Raw genomic sequence first — 13,854 nt, 5'->3', positions numbered from 1 at the left:
TCTACCACCATGTTCAAGATACAGAACAATGCCATTATCATCACCACAAGGGTCCCTCATGTTGACCTTTTATAAATAATGCACCTACGTCCCCCACCCCCATCTCCATCCAGCACTAAGCCCTGGCAGCCACTGATCTATTCTTCATCTAATTCTGTCATTTAAAGAATATTATACAAATGGAACCACACAGTAACTTTAAATTGTCTGAAAGTATAAAAAGGTGTCAACCATTTAATATTATTATTATTATATTTATGGTAATTTTACTACAAACAATTATATGCTATTTTTTGCACCAACGATATTTCTTAGACAATTATAATTTTCTGTTAACAGTAGGTTTTCTCGTTTATTTGGTGGCCCCACTGAAAGGAAAATGGTATTAAACAGTAGCTGTGGAGAGGTTGGGTTTTCTGACAGATTTTCCTATGGGAAAAGACCTTGTTTTGACAAAACACTGCTAGGGAAAAGACTGGAATCTATAAAACAGGGCTGTTCACTCTTTCTAGAAGTTTTTATTATTAGCCTTATAAAAATAACCCAGTGGCTTTTCCCGAAGAGATATACAATTATCTAAAACGTGATATATAATATACCTTGACAGTCTCTGAGATCAAAGTTGATGTTTTAAGAAGACCAGATGTAGCAAAACCTTTTTGCAGTAATTCTGAGACAGGACTCCCTGAGAAAAAAACAGATTACAACAATTGCTCTGACTATACAGGCAAATTAAACTCATCAAACAAATTGTAATTATTACAATAATTATCATAAAATGTTTTATTTTTAGTAGATACTGAATTCTACTAAGCATGTTACATAAAATATTTTATTTAATTTTCACATGTTTTCATAATTTGTTTCTTTTATCCTATTTTATTGATGAAATTATTGAAGCTTAGAAAGATTAAGTACTCTTCTCAAAGCCCCATATCTAGTGAATGGCAAAACTGATATCCAAACCAAGTCTATCCAGCTACAAAGCCCATGCTGTTTTTTGGAAAGGAGGTATTTTATTTTATTTTAATTTTATTTTATTTTTGCTTTTATCTCCAGAATTTTTGTTTTGGTAAAATTTAAACTAACAGAAAAATTGCAAGAATGGGACACATACTGTTTGTCCAGGCTCATCAGTTGTTAAAAATGTACTGACTTTGATTTTTGTTGAAAACAGTTATTCTAGTAATAGTCTTTGTAGACATATTTCCTCAGTCCAGGATTTAGTTTTCATGTCTCTTTAGTCTTCTTTGTTCTGGAATCGTACTCAAAGGCCATGTTGTTAGCCCCTGAAGAGTACCGCCATACACCTGTAGCATAACTTTAATGGTGAACCTTAAAGACATCGTAAGGATATAGTTATTTTTCATCTCTTCCTACCATGACTGAACAAATACGAAATTTCCCCTCTCGCCATGATAGGTGGTACAACTGGGCATAGTGTTACTTTCTTTATGCAAGATTTTTATACTTTGCTCTACATTCAAATGATAAAATATGGACACAAATTTAATTCTACCCAAGTATCTACGAGGCCAGATTTCTTGTAGCTTATATAAGCTTACATCGTCTTCAAAGAATTTCTAAAATGTACATTTTAATTTGTCATGCTTCATGCAAGAGCAAAAGGGCCGACCATAAAGAATACCCAAGATTATTAAATATTCTGACTTTGGAACTGGAGGACTTGAGTTGAAATCCCAGACCCAGTGTTCTCCAGATATGTGACATTAATCTTCCCAAGGTTAACGGAAGGTCCAGGATCCTCATTTGTTAGATGGATACCTGTATGTATCTTACAATGGTTTTATATGAATGCAAAATAAGTGATAGCAGTCAGACGAATGCCTGGCACTAGCAGCCACTGAGTAAGTACAAACTACTCAGATACATTCAGGTCAAAAATGATAGGGTCTTTTGAAAGACATACCCCATGCCACATTCATATCTATAGCCTCTTTTCCATCAGGAGTTCATTTATTTCTGTGAGGAAAATTAAGTCATAACAATCCTTTGAGGTTTCAGTGCCTTTATCTGTTGTCTTATAGGAGTTGTTAAGTATAGAGCCCACTGAGAGATACAGCATCAAGCACAAGATTTTTCCTTTCATTTCCATGTTGGATTACCACTAGAATTATGGCTCATCAGGCTTCCCAGCTTGTGGTTAGAAAGTTGTCTTTTGGGTTGGCCACAAGCTGATTTTCTCATTCTGTGGTTTGCTGCGGTTGATTGTGTGCCATAATCACTCCTATGAAAACTATGTCAATACTCTGTATTTTATAGTAAATTCCTGAGATCAGTTCCTCCTCACTCTTCTAGCTCACTCTCCCAAAGTGACCCTTAGCTTCTCCAGAAATAATTATGTGTTGCCAATTTTTTCCTGTTCCATATCAAACAATGATGAAGAAAGCCATTTGTCTTTGTTTTCATCATGGTTTCATTTATTCCTTCATTTGCTTAAAACTTTTATGAGACCCTGTTTCAATCATTGTGCAAAGAGCTTTAGATATTGTGATGGTTAATTTTACGTGCCCACTTTATCGGGCCCTGGGGTGCCCGGATACTTGGTTAAACATTATTCTGGGTGTTTGGCTGAGTATGTTTTTTGATGAGATTAACATTTAAATCTAGAGACTGAGTAAAACAGATCTCCCCCTACTAATGTGGCTGGGCCTATCCGGTGAGATGAAGACCTGAGCAGAAAAAAATGGCTGATTCTCCCTGAGTAGGAGAGAATTCCTTCTGCCTGACTGCCTTCAAACTGGAGCATAGTTCTTTTCCTACCTTCAGATTTGAATTGAAACATTGGCTCTTCCTTGGTCTCAAATGACCAGCGTTCAAATTGGAACTACACCATTGGATTTTCTGGCTCTCAGGCCTTCTGACTTAGAATGGACTACATCATTGGCTTTCCTGGGTCTTCACCTTGTAGACTCACCCTGCAGATGTTTGAACGCATTAGCCTCCGTGGTCATGTGAGCCAATCCTTATAAGAAATCTCTTCATATATATATATATATAGGTTCTGTTTCTCTGAAGAAATAGAGATAGTTTAATCTCATTTAATCCTCACGCTAAGCTAGTTATTCTTGGCCTTCTCTCAACTTTGAGGACCCTGGATCTCAGTGACTTTGAAATACTTACCCACGCTTACTCCCACTATCTTTGCTGGGGATTGTCTGTCTTCAGTGTCCATACCCTTTGCATACAGAGAGATAACTAGGCAGAGATTTTTATAAGCATCCTCATTCTGTAGTACCACGCCATGTGAATTCTGTACGTTCACACACCAGTTCCAGGAAGGGCACAACTTCTGAGGGATATCGGAAGTACTGAAGATTTTATTTCCGCAGCAAAAACTATGACATCAACCCTGGGCATTAATTTGCTGCCCAATGAATCACACCACCTTCAACATGCTAGTCACTTCAGTAAAGCAAACTACAATTATCACAAGGGTATGGTTATTTAATGTTTATAATAATTTTTAATGACTTTTGAAAAATACATTGTTTACATTTTTGCACAGTGTTTAGACTCCCAGATATGTGCTCTATCTGCAATTCTATCGTCGTTTTCTTTGCCTGGAAAACTACTATTTGTCTTTTAAAACATTTACTACCCAGATCTAGATGCATGCCTACCTCAATTAAGTCTAGGATATGTTTACTTGAACACACTTATCAGGGAGTTTATCACAATGATTTCAATTGTCTCTCTCTCTCCTCAATTAGATTGTGAACACCTTGAGAGTGAAGGCTCTGCTTTATTCATTCCTGTTTGCCAGTACTTGGTATAATGCTGGGCACATAGCAGGTGCTTGATTTAGGGAGTAAAGAAATGTTTTTATTCAACAAACAGTTATCAAGGACACTTTCAGGTTCCAGTAACAGATAAGGAGGTAATAAGGGACAACAAACAGCTAAAAGTTCAGACACATATGATGTCTGAACACACATACATAGCAAAATGTATATGTACTATATAGACACACAGAACATTTTACTGAACTTTACCGACATAGCAGTCTCATTTGGGGAAGGCTATTTGCTGAATGGCATATAGTTGATTGGAAAGTAGTTCAGTTAAGAATAAATACAGCTAAGTTCACTTTAAGATAGATATAAGTAGCATTCACCAAATCTAATAATTTTGCTAGATTTACAAACAGCCAACAGATTTTATGTGTTCTGTATGTTCCCTTTGAAACTGTCAAAGACATTCTAAGTACTCTTAACTATATATGTTAAATATGCAAGTTATTATAAATAAGTTGTAATGTATCCATTTCCCTGGATCTATAATATGATAATACACAAGAAGAACACGAGAGCTCATCCTGAAAATCATTTGGTTTGAGGTCAGACATTTAGAGAAAGACATTTCATTGCACTGTAGCTGAGGAAACAAAGGCAGAACTTTGGGAGAAAGAAGCTCAAACCAGTGGTGACTGGGGTTGGGCGGGGGGAATGAGGGAAAGAGAGCATTTCTGAAAAATGAAAGGAAAGAAAAAGCAAGACAGCTTGCCAGGGAAATGAAAATTAAAAACAGGCAAAGCTGTGTGTGTGTGTGGTGTGTGTGTGTGTGTGTGTGTGTGTTTAAGAGATTGAGATTTCAGGAAAAGAGAGGAAAGTGCAATAAATCAACAGACAAGCTTATTTTGTTGGGAGTGGGGAGAAACCCCTTTTAAGTTCTCATAAACTGCTTCAGGAAGGTAAGAAGCTTCCTGTAAACTTTACTTGAATTGCAAACGTTTCCAAAGACTCAGCTGGGCATGAGGACAAATGCAGCAGATATCCTATCCAAGAGAAGTGCCTTTTATTAAAACATTTTATATCATAAACAACTATGTATCTTGACCTTGAAGTTGCCCAAGCATTGCTATTTGCTGTTTAAATAACTTAGTGCTTTTATATACCCCAGGGAATTAATAATATATCTAGAATAGGAATAAACACATTTAAATATGTGGGGGGGCATCTGTTTTTCTGTCATTACTCATCATCATCTAACAACAGTCCAATAATGAGTCAACTCAACCACCACTTAAGAAAAGTATATATTACATATTTCTATAGAAATATATATGTATATGTAAATATATTTATATGTTACATATTTCAGATCATTTATTCATGTATTCACTACTAATCTTCTAATATATGCAGATTCATTGCTTGGCCCTTGTGATATTAAGGTATGTAAGACAGTATTTCCTACCTATGTGAAGAAGATCATCTAGGAAAGAATATAGGCATATAAATATTTTATGAAATAAAACATTAATGATCGGTAAAAATAGAGGAGAGGCAACATAGTTATATCTGCAATAGTAAAAGACGTGTTCCAGAGGATTCTATTTGAACTGTGTCTTAAAGTGGTGCCCACTATAGACTTCACAAATTGCCAAGTCTGTAACCTTGCTAGTCAATTCTTTTGGTCGCATATAAAAGGAAAACCAACCAAATTACATGGTGGGGCATGATAAATTTCCTGGAACTTAATATCAGCGTGACATTTCCCTAGTCATAACTACTTTTTCTCTCTTCTCAAATTGTCCTGCAGAGATAAGAGTTATATCTGGGCGTATGACTGTCTAGCTAGAAACCACGTTGCTCAGTCTCCTGGGCAGCTGACAGAGGCCATGGAATGTAGGTGGATGTGTCGTTAGCAGCTTCCATGTCAGTTGCTTAAAGGATGTTACTTCCCCTCTACTGATCCTCTTCTTGGTCTTCCTGTGGGATGAAGCCTACAGCGGGGTCCAGCTTTCGCTTGGGTTTTCTTGATGGCCTGTGGAGCAGTGGTTCTGCCAACCTGGAGATTCATTTCTACACTATTATAAGAGAGAGAGAGAAGTAAGTTTCTATCTTATTTAAGCCAAGGTGTTTGGGACCTGTTTGCTAGAGCAATATCGCTTATATCCTAATTAATGCAGACATCTCTTTTCCCCCTTGTCAAAATTGAAAATTGAGTTTAAAAAGCAAAAACACACTGTAGAATAGTTACAGGGGAGTGTTAAACACACACACACACATACTTAAGTTGCAAAAAGAACTCATATGTAAAACTGACTTTTAAAGCTTTTCTAAGTAAATGTTCCATTAGCTCATTTCCTTATAACTTATTATAGTAAGAGAGTATGTTTTAGAGTTTTGGAGTCAGACAGACCTACATTCAAATGTCAATTTTCACAATGTAATGGTAATATTATTTAGTACCATTGGTGTGTTGGAAACTGGGTTTAGTACTGGGTATTTGATTCCATTTAATCTTCAGAGAAACCCCATGGACTAGCTATTATTTCTATTTTACAGTAAAATAGTGAGCGGCTTAGAATACCTCAAAAGGTCACGCTAGGTAACATACTTAATACTGATAGGACAGCTGGGATTTTATACTAGGTTATTCTGGCTTGGAGACCTGTATTGTACACTGCTTCACCACATACTAGCTGAGGACTGGGCTCAGGTTCCTTACCTATAAACTGGCAATAATTAGGTACTTTGAGGTTACTGTGAGCATTGGGTAAATCTGCATATGATGCCCTTTCAGATCCTGACACACAGTAGGTACACATAAATGTTGCGTGCCATTCTTCTTTCCTGGAAATTCTCAGAGTTCTTAGAGTGAAGGAACAGTATCTGTCTCACCTCCATAATCTTCAGTGTCCTGTAAAATGTTTGGCAAGAAGGAGGTGCTTCATAAATTTGAGGACAAATCAGGAGGATGAGGAAAGTGGGTCTAGAAACTGACAAATTAAACAAACAAACAAACAAACAAACAAACAAAAGGGAGCCTGGGTGGCTCAGTCAGTTAAGAGTCTGCCTTTGGCTCAGGTCATGATTCCAGGGTCTTGGAATTGAGCCCCGCATCAGACTCCCTGCTCAGCGGGGATCCTGCTTCTCCTTCTGGCTCTTCCCTCTGCTCGTGCTCTCTCTCTCTCTCAAATAAATAAATAAAATCTTTAAAAAAAATTAGAAAAAAATTAAATTTAAAAAAAGGTAATAACAACAAGCGTCAATCAGGTCAAGAGCATTGACCTTTACTATATTCTAGGAAATATAGTAATTACTTGACATACATTTCCTCCTTTACTCTTCCGTGAGAACCCTGAGGTTGGTTTTATTATTCTCCCTACTTTACCGAAGAGGCCACTGAACTCCAGAGACGTTAAGTCGCTCACTTATAGTCACCCAGATGTTAAGCTATAGTTTTAGCTTCTACTTGAACTGAGCTTTATGTTTGCCAGAACCCATCTCTTTCTCTCCTCCCCATGCCAAACAATGGAAATCAAGAACATAACACAGCTTAGTTGGGCTCCAGGATGCCCCCCAAAAGCTCTGTTCTGCGCTATTCGGCAGTGAAGGTGGTGGTTTGTAGACTCCAGGCCCTTCCGGGCTTGACCTCTCAGTGTCCGGTAGTAACCAGGTGGGCTGTAGCTCCGGCTTCTCCCCTCTGGGGAGAGCTCCTGGGTGGCCAGGCAAAGCCTGTGGGCTTGCACAGCTGCCTTCCATGTCATCGTCCAAGCAGCTGGGCACGTGAGCTGCTCCAGCAGCCTGGAGTCAGATTGTGTAAACGGCTGTGTGCTCCTGGCAGCTTTGGGACTGGCCGAGTCCCTTCAGGAAATGAAGGGAAAGCTCCAAGTGAGCTTGACAAGGGCTGCTCTGGGGCAGGAAGCAACAGACACTTGACCTCATTGAATTTCCAGTGCAGTCTCTTTCAAAGGTACACACTGGGTCTTAATCTTCTACAAATGTACTCTTTTGCCAACCGCAGTGCTTGTTACACTGTACGTGCTCAATGAAATTTGGCTGAGTGAATGGATTGCATGAAAAAGGTGCAATTCTGTTGGTGATGGGTAGGGGCAAGCATAAAATCCAAGATGTATTTTGGGTCCTTCAAGAAGGTCCGGAGCACTACATCAAAAATTAATGATATACTGTATGGTGACTAACATAACATTATAAAATAAAATTAAATTAAAAAAATTTAATTTAATTTAAAAATTTTCAAAAAAAAAACTCCGGGCAGCCATGACTGCCACTTTCACGGCCCCTCCCCTCCCACTTGCCTCTCCCTCTCTACCACTCCACTCTCCCTTTTAAATTCCCTTTAACGTCTTCTCCTTACCCTGTAAAATTAAGCTCTTTTTGATTCATTGTTTCAAGACCAAGCTCGGAAACGGTTGCCCATTTGATCAGAAAGAAATGTAGTTCTGTTATTTTTCAGTGTCCATCTTCCCGGAACACGTGGATTAATTTTAATAGTAGTCTTGCAGACAATTTCTTATTTCTGCTTATTTAAGATACTATGACTATGACCCCCCCCCCCCAGTAGAAACATACTTTGCCAAAGGTTGACTCTTAAGGAGATCTTCAATCTATTACTTTTTTATCCCTACATTTCAGGCTGATTCTTTTAGGAAAAGAATCATGGATAATACCCACAGTCTGATGGGCTTTACACCTAGAAATACGTAGGTGACTATCATGTATATGTGTCCACACAGACCGCCAGGTCTTTCGAGTCATAACACATTGAAGTATCATTTTGTGGGTTTTTTCTACTTCTTCAGAAGGATAGCGTCATCAGAAATTATGAGTAAATGCAGTCTTAATGGTGGGTGGCACTAAAAATTCCAGTCTGCATTTTAACTACTCTGCTTAACTCATAATTAAACATACATTAAGAATCTTTTCTTCATAATAAAAAGAAATTTGGAACAGTATTTGAGAATCAAGTTCCCAAAAGGATGTAGCTGCAAAGGTATTTTAATCCAACTTTGTTTATAAGCCCATTTTATTGAAGAGGAAAAATCAGTACTGAATGTGTTAGTAGATTAAAGGATAACTTTTTCCCCTTTTAGTCTCTAGACATGGATTTTTATTATAAAAGTGGTGTGCTGTTTAAAAAATTCTAACAGGTAAGAGGTAAAAATTCTATCTACCCTCCATATTTTTCAGTCATAATCTTCACTAACAGTTGATACACATTCCTTGAGACTAGGTTCTATGTTATTTTTAAAAAACAACTTTCTTTCCACAAATATTTATTAAGTACATTCCATATGCCAGGCACTGTTGTAGATACTTGGAATATAGGAGTAAAGGGAACGGACAGAGACCCATCCTCTTATGAAGCTTACATTTTTTAGAGAGAAACAAACAATAAATAATAACTATAATGAATAGGTAGTGAATACTATATTAGGAAATGCAAAAGCTTATGAAAAAAAGAATAAATAGAACAGAGAGAATAGGGTAAGGCGACTGGAGAATGCTAGAGATGAAACTGTGAATGTGGTTTGCAATTTTAAACAGAGTGGTTGGAGTTAGTCTCATTGAGAAGATGACATTTGAGAAAAGACTTAAGGAAGTACGTCAGCCGTGTGAAAGTCTGGAAGAAGTCACTCCAGGGGTGTGAGAAAGCCTTAAGGTGGAAAGCCTTGTATGTTCCAGGACCAGCAAGGAAACTAATGGATCAGAAGAGGCATGGAGTAAGAAGCAAAGGAGAAGGAGATGAGGACAGGGAGGTGAGTGATAGAAGGCAAGATCACAGAAATCCCACTACCCCATTATAAGGAGTTTGGCTTTCATTGTGCATGAGGCAGGAGCCCCTGGAGGGTTTGAACAACACAGAAAGTATGATATGACTTATGTTGTAAAAAAATTACTCCACTATGCTGAGAACAGACTGAAAGGAGGTACAAGTAAGAGCAAGGGGCGGGGAGGGGGGCGGTTTCCTGTGAGCCTATTGCATAGGAGAGATGGTGTCATATTCTGAAAGTATAGCCAAAAAGATGTCCTGAAGAACTGGAAGCAGAGTGTGAGATAAAGGGAAGAAGAGTCAAGGAGGATTTCAAGGTTTTAGTCTGGGATATTGAAGGAGTAACACTCACATAAAACATACTTTTCTGAAACGTATTTTTTTTATTCACAATATATTATGAACATCATTCTGTGTCAAGATATGTAGAACTACCTCACTTTTCACAGTTTCCTAGTAGTCTATTGCATTTTACACTATAATTTATTTAATCAATGTATGATTGCTTTCTTTTTATTTTTTCCCCCTAAATTGTCTTCTAAAGTTCCTAAAGTTTTAAAATTACTTTTTAAAAATCTGATCTTGTTACTTTTTTGGAACAGGTCAATGTAGTACCCTAAACCTACATTTAAAGACCTAGTAGTGAATCTTTCTGAAACCTGGTTAATTAGCAAAATGAGATATTCATATATGTTCTTGCTATTGTAAGATGTCTTTTAAGTTTTTCATTATTAAAACCATGTGTTCATTAATTTTCTTTTGTATTACAATCCACCCTAGTTAGAAGTCTGGAGAAAAATTGACAACGAGTTGGAATAATCTTAATGCTATTTTTGGAGAAGTTCTGAACCCAGAAAATGAAACACAGAGAGCCCTCTAGAGAAAAAGGCTCTGACATAAGACAAGAGCTAGAAAAGGAGTTCATGGTGATTTTTGTCTTATTTATTACATAAATGCATCCTTAGCTTGGCTAAGAGCCATGAGTTTATGCTATTTATCACTTAGAGAAACAAAAAAATTCTCATTTAAAAATTCATTTATAAATCCTACCATTGATAGAAATGGTAGGATTTTCCCATGAATTTATTTGTTGTCTTTTTAGTTGTCTCTATAATTACTCAAGAAAAAATTTTCTCTGTCACCTAAAAATAATTCTATGTACCTAGAAAAATTTTATTTAAATACTGTAATTATTTACTTCCTTAGGAAAGAGAGAATAGTCTATACAGCTGCTTGCAGGTCTGGTCACTTTAGAACCAAAGCCACTATAATGCCAAGTGGTTTGACTGGGCCTATTATTAGAAGATGAACAGAAGGACCCTTCTCCAGACTGAGTAACTAAAGGCAGAAGACTAGGCCATGCAGGAATTATTTGTACAAAGCTGCCAAACAGCCATAGAGATAACCCAAGGGTCATATGTTAGCACCAGGAGACTTTGAACTTAGAAAATATTTTAGTTAGAAAAATATTTACATTTTTTAATTTAACCTCCAATATAGATAAAAGGAAAAATTTAGTAGTAGTTGGTAAAAAGAAGCATCCATGAATAAAGTACTAGACTCAAACTTCAAATTTACCTTTTTAAAATTTCTTTTTTATTTCTTACTGGAGAACTTTTTAAATTCTTACTGGAGTGACTGTATATTTCATATATATTTTTACTAGAGCCATTGTATATTTTATTTTTTACTTTGACTAAGTAATTATATATTATATATTTAATTGTTTTAACTTTCTTAAGTGTATGTTGTAAACTATGTATTCTGTATGTACACTAAGGGAAATTAGCTAGCACAAGGTATTTTTGTTTGATTTTAGAAATATGTAGAATTGTGTATGAAATTATTTGAGATCTAATAATCAAGTTTAAGAGAGGATTTCCATTTTGACTTTAGATTAAAAAGTGTAGAGTGTTGTTTTTTTTTTTAATTTCACGATAGGTAAAATATCAGATAAAGTATGTTTTAAGTATTTCTTTTAAAAAATTCTGTTGACCAGAATATGTGACAAATAGATGATAAGTAAAAAAAAAAAAAAAAGAGAGAGAGATATTTAAATGATATATTTGGGCAAAATATAACAACCTTCAGCATGGGATTACATGTTGCTAAATTTTTCTTGGTTTATGTTATCAAAATTTATAACTGGAAGAGACTTATGGCAGAATCAACTGTCTTTCCTAAAATGTATAATTTGAGTCTACTCAGCAGATTAAATATTATCCTGTAATCCAATGAAGGATATGCTGGAGCACACACACACAATAGATAATTCTTTATGATCTATTCATATTAGGTTACAGGTAAACAGTGTATTATATACTGTATCTATACTATAAAGAGTATAGACTACGAAGCAAGATGGACCTTGTTTCCAATTCCATTTACCAACTTTCTTTTTTTTTTTTCAGATTTTTATTTAAATTCTAGTTAGCGCATAGTGTAATATTGGTTTCGGGAGTAGAATTTAGTGATTCATCACTTCCATATAACACCTAGTGCTGATCACAACAAGTGCCCTCCTTAATGCCCATCACCCATTTAGCCCATTCCCCACCCATCTCCCCATTTACCAACTTTCTAACCTCAGCTGAGTCCACTTCCTCTCTTGGAGCAAAGGTCCCTCCTATGTAAAGTAGAGGGAAGATATGTATCATAAGAGCTGTCAGGATGTAGGTACGAGGCTTTGCACGTAGTCCTGTACAAAGGTACTCCATAAATAGTGGCAATTTGGGTCAGTGCTTTTGTTATTGAAAAAGCTAATCATCACCTGGAAATTAAGTTAGAAAATCCATTCTCCCAACAGATAAATATAATAAAGAGAAAACTTTGTTGTCCTGGTGGGAACATAGATGTTTTATTTTAAGAGAAAGATATGATAACATGGAATCGGTAGAATGTGTATTTTTTTAAATAAACTAGATATAAAGCTTATTAAAGAGAAGTATCTAAGGAAAAAGGAAGAGCATAGGAAATAAGAGAGGATCACTTTTGGCTGTACAGTCTATATGTACAGAAGAAAGTATAAAAGTCACTATTCCAGGAATATGTGATTGTGTACTTAGAAGTGCATCAGGAAAATGACTAAGTTCTTAATAAATGTAACAGGTCTGCACTTAACTATAATAATGTAGGATTTTAATAAGATTATTTATCAAAGTGATAAAGTAACTATCTACTTTCAAAGAAACGCTGTATTGCTATATGTTTCTTTGAGTTAAGTGTCAGGTATGATGATAGAGCAAAGGACTGCACTTTTGGTGTGTTCCTGAACTGTTTTCAAATACTGGGATTTGAGTAGCTTACATAAAAGAATTTAAAGTTGAAAATCAACAACAACAAAAAAACCCCCCAGTATCTATAAAAGTATTCATTTGTTCACTTGCTTACTGCTCAATACACCTCACAACTTGAGCGAAATTTGTGCTGATTTGGCAGATGGTACTCTCTTACATGCTCGTGAACCCAAATTACTGCATAATCTAATAAAAATGTGATTTACCATTTCATTTTCATTTCTACATTACATCTAACAAATGTTGCTCTAATGGGATATATTCTTATTTACACCAAAAATAAACACATCAAGTCATAGAAATTTAGTAATACAGTCTTGAATTTATGGCCCTATGGTTAAGGCCCACTCTGCTAGAGAGCAAAGGATATTTTTAAGAATATGTTTGTTCAAATATTAGATATTTTCAAATTAGAAAAGTGAACTTGAGAACTGAAGCAATTTTTTTTATAATTTAGACCAACATTGCTCAATAGAAGGAGACAAAGTTTTTATGTACTTTTTAGTTGGAATAACAAACTAAATAAGAAATAGAAATCAATTAAGTTAAAACATAAAAACATATCAATTTTCTGCACAGAAACCAGTAGAAAGAAATCTTCATTCGTTTTTTTTCTGATAACATTGGTTTCCTCTTCTACTTAGTTATATTTGCCTTGAAGGTAATTGCTACAAGAAATTAGAAAATAAGTCATAAATGAATAAATTCAAGTTTTGCTCACAAATAAACCACAGGTAATGAGAAAACTTGGATTGAGTATTCAATTCAAAAGAAAAACAGAAGAAAAAAAAAAAAACAACCCAGAAGGAGCAAATTTCGGGGCACCTGGGTGACTCAGTCGGTTAAGCTTCCAACTCTGTTTCATCTCAGGTCATGATCTCAGGGTCGTGAGACTGAGCCCCAAGTCAGGCTCTGTGCAGGGTGTGGAGCCTGCTTAAGATTCTCTCTCTCCCTCTCCCACTACCCCTCCCCCCTCAGGCCCCCCTGCATGCACACATACTCTCTCTCAAAA

The sequence above is a fragment of the Leptonychotes weddellii genome, chromosome 4 (genome assembly GCF_054177405.1).
Source record: "Leptonychotes weddellii isolate Sample4059 chromosome 4, ASM5417740v2, whole genome shotgun sequence".
NCBI lineage: Eukaryota > Metazoa > Chordata > Mammalia > Carnivora > Phocidae > Leptonychotes > Leptonychotes weddellii.
The sequence above is the reverse complement of the archived record's forward strand: the minus strand, read 5'-3'. Positions refer to the sequence as shown.